The 4,137-nt window shown below is 42.0% G+C and overlaps 1 non-coding gene across 1 annotated transcript; it reads right to left on the reverse strand.

The window, feature by feature from the left end:
• Positions 1 to 1,641: 1,641 nt before the first annotated feature.
• Positions 1,642 to 1,802, reverse strand: LOC115522687. Its single transcript, XR_003971569.1, has one exon. It is a non-coding gene; the product is annotated as a U1 spliceosomal RNA (small nuclear RNA).
• Between the last annotated feature and the right edge of the window lie 2,335 nt (positions 1,803 to 4,137).

The following is a 4,137-nucleotide window of genomic DNA, read 5'->3' on the forward strand; positions in this document are numbered from 1 at the left end:
GAACATTTGCATTTCTTTTCTTTTTTTTCTTTAATGCTTTTAATGTTTATTTTTGAGAGAGAGAGTGAGACAGAGACAGAGTGCGAGCCGGGAAGGGTCAGAGATAGAGGGAGACACAGAATCTGAAGCAAGCTCCAGGCTCTGAGCTGTCAGCACAGAGCCCGACACGGGGCTCAAACTCATGGACTGAGAGATCATGACCTGAGCCGAAGTCATTCGCTTAACCGACTGAGCCACCCAGGCGTCCCTGAACATTTGCATTTCTAACAAGTTCACAGGTGATGCCAGATGCTATTGGTTTGGGGACCACACTATGAGAATCAGAGCTCTAGAATTAAAGAGGTATAGGATATTAGTGATTGGTTGCATTTTTTTTTTTAATTGCTTAAAAAGGAAGGTCTAAATCAAGTACTGTGGTAAGGGACTGTATTGAAAATATTTAAATCCAGGTAGACCTGTCTACCATTTGGTCCCTCAGTGCAGTGGTTAACAGCATGAACTCTTGACTCCGACAGACATGACTACACTCTCTAGTAGTATGCCTTTGGGTAAGTTACTTGACCTTTCCATACCCTATTTTCTTCATCTGTAAAACTAGGATAATATAGCACCAACCTAATGGGGTTGTGAGAAGATTAAATGATTGATGCATGTACAATGACTTAGCACAATACCACGACACACACTAAATGTAGCAGCAACATTCATCTCTGCTACTTTTGTACCAGTCCCAATTATCTTTCCACCAATGTTAATAGTCCTTTGAAACCTGAATCTTAGGAACAAAGCCAAGATAATAATCTGCTGAACTGATCCTCTCAATTTACCATGGAAACCACTTCATCCTGTGGCAGGTAATTTACAGGCAAAAGAATAAAAATATATATTGCCTTCACAGAAATGTTTAATCCTGGAATATTCCCTTCTGTGGTTGCTAGAGAGGGAGATAGTTTCAGAGGTTTCCTAGGTAAATTAATTAGTTTGCAACTGTAATGTTATTCAGCATCTTGTATTCATAGGCCTGTGCAAAAAAATGTTGCAAGGGAAACAAAGGGTTTGTGTCCTTAAATTTGTGATGAAAATCTGGAGGTAGCTGCTAGGATGAAATGCAATTTTTTGTTATCTGTAAACTAAAAAAAAATTATTATTTGGGAAGAGAATTTTAATTTCAATAAAACAAATAAAACCAATTTCACTTCTCTTCCATTAGAAGATGTACTTACAGTAGTTGAGGAATGATTGGATTAATCATTTCTCTTAGGGGCGCCTGGGTGGCGCAGTCGGTTAAGCGTCCGACTTCAGCCAGGTCACGATCTCGCGGTCCGTGAGTTCGAGCCCCGCGTCGGGCTCTGGGCTGATGGCTCGGAGCCTGGAGCCTGTTTCCGATTCTGTGTCTCCCTCTCTCTCTGCCCCTCCCCCGTTCATGCTCTGTCTCTCTCTGTCCCAAAAATAAATAAACGTTGAAAAAAAAAAATCATTTCTCTTAAATCTATCACAAAGGAACATTCTGGGCCATAGCTTCAAGACTAGTTTCTATGCTATAACCTCTTAGGGGGATACTGCATCTGCCCCTTAATCCAAGAAGATAAGCTCTTATATGGCACCCCTCAATCTAAGAAGATAAGCTCTTATATGTTTATAGGGGAGAGCGAGAATTCAGACTCCCACTACTGCAAATTATCAGTCGAGTTTCCCACATCTGGGGAAATCACAGGGGTCAGCATATCCGGAGTGCAATGGATAAGCCTCTCTCTGAGAAAACCACCTTCATGATCATGGTATCTTCCCTGCCAGGTAAGTATGGAATTTGTTGTTTTTTAAATGGCTTTTTTTTATTGTGTCTTTTGGATAGTTTCATAGAGCAAGCACCTTTAACTGCTATCTGTAATCCTTTCCTTTTTTCTTGTGAACTGTCCTTTCTTTTGCACATAGCCATATGTGTCAGGGAGGCCAGTCCAGTTCTAGCTCTGTGAAGCAAGGGGCGGGGGCAGTATTTATCCTAGACTGGCATATGACAAGAGCTTATGACAAAATTCTGGCTATGATGAAGTGAGGGGGAAGTCTACTGGGGACATACAGGAAACCCTTCCTCACATACAAGAGGGGTGCCTAGGTGGCTCAGTTGGTTAAGCCTCCAACTCTTGGTTTTGGCTCAGGTCACAATCTTATGGCTATGTGGGTTGGGCCTTGCATGGGGCTCTGCTCCCACAGTGCTGGGCCTGCTTGGGATTCTCTCTCTCCCTCTCTCTTCCCCCATTTCTGTCTCTCTCAAAATAAATAAACTTTAAAAAAAATGGCACACAAGAATGAGGTGAGCTCATTTATGTCTGCATCTTGTTTATGTCTGCATCTGATCTGGGATAAGGGGCAGCCATTTTGTAACTAGGAAGGGAACTATCCTAAAAGATGGCAGGATAGAAGGTGGAAGGGTAAAAATCCTGAGAGCTTGGTGATATCACTGAGCTGCTGAATTCAGTAACCCTAGAGGCACCCTTCCTCTAGGATAGTAAATAAGGTAGTAAAATTTTTTAAATAAGATAGTAAATTTTCCCTATTGTTTTACATATTTTAAGTTAGATTTTCTGTTACTTGCCAACAACATTATCCTAGCAGTCATTTATATGAAACCAGTCCTTGACCTGGTACTCAAAGAGACTGGTGTTCTCAGACCCAGCGGTTGGGCATCTTTGCTCCAGTCAGTGCTACAACTGAAGTCTGTTGAAATGCACCGTAAAGCTTTGAGTGAAGCTCTTCCGGGGGACAACAGTGGACTTCAATGTCAAGAATGTGTCTGTCAAAGATGTTTGTGGCTGCAATGTGGCTGACAGCAAAAATGACCCACCAAAGGAAGCAGCTGGCTTCATGGCTCAGGTGGTTATCCTGGCCAGGCCAAATCAGTGTGAGATATGCACCTGTTGTGGACTGTCACACAGCTCATATTGCATGCAAGTTTGCTGAGCTGAAGGAGAAAATTAATTGTCATTCTGGGAACCAGCTGGAAGATAGCCCCCAAATTCTTGAAATCTGGTGATTCTGCCATCATTGATATGACTCCTGGCAAGCCATGTGTGTTAGAAGCTTTTCTGATAATTCTCTTCTGGGTCATTTTGCTGCTTGTGACATGAGACAAAGGGTTGTTGTGGGTGTCATCCAGAAGGTGGACAAGAAGTCTGCTGAAGCTGGCAAGGTCGTCAAGTCTACCCAGAAGGCTAAATGAATAGTATTTGCCACTCTTAATCAGTGGTGGAAGAATGGTCTCAGAACTGTTTGTCTCCATTGGGCATTTAAGCTTACTGGTAAAAGACTGGTTTGATGATACAATGCACTGTAAAACCTTCAGAAGGAAAGGAGAACATTTTGTGGACCATTTGTTTTTGTGTATGTGTGGCAATTTAAAAAAATCAGTACATTTTAATGGAAACATTTTTTATTTTTATTATTATTTTTAGCTATCTCTACACCCAATGTGAGGCTCAAATGCACAACCCCGAGATCAAGAATGGCACACTCTTCTGACTGAGCCAGCCAGGCACCCCTTTAGTGGAAACAACTTGACTAAAAATCTTTTACAGAATTTTGCAATTCATTAAAACAAAGTTTAATAAGAAAAAAATTCTGTTATTCAGCCTGATCTATTTGAAGCCTGCTCAAAGAGACTATGAATGAACATCAGGAATCTTCTAGTGATAGATAAATTAATTATCTTGATTGTGGTAATGGTGTCATGGGTACTTACATATGCTACAACTTGCCAAATTGTACACTTTATTTTTTAAAAAAAAATTTTTTTTTTCAACGTTTATTTATTTTTGGGACAGAGAGAGACAGAGCATGAACGGGGGAGGGGCAGAGAGAGAGGGAGACACAGAATCGGAAACAGGCTCCAGGCTCTGAGCCATCAGCCCAGAGCCTGACGCGGGGCTCAAACTCACGGACCGCGAGATCGTGACCTGGCTGAAGTCGGACGCCCAACCGACTGCGCCACCCAGGCGCCCCCACTTTATTTTTTAATAAAGTTTATTTATTTATTTTGAGAAAGAGAAAGCACACACACACCTGAGGAGGGGAAGGGCAGAGAGAGAGGGAGAGAGAGAGAAGAGAATACCAGTGCAGAACCTGATGTGGGGCTTGAACCCA

Source organism: Lynx canadensis, chromosome C1 (genome assembly GCF_007474595.2).
Source record: "Lynx canadensis isolate LIC74 chromosome C1, mLynCan4.pri.v2, whole genome shotgun sequence".
NCBI lineage: Eukaryota > Metazoa > Chordata > Mammalia > Carnivora > Felidae > Lynx > Lynx canadensis.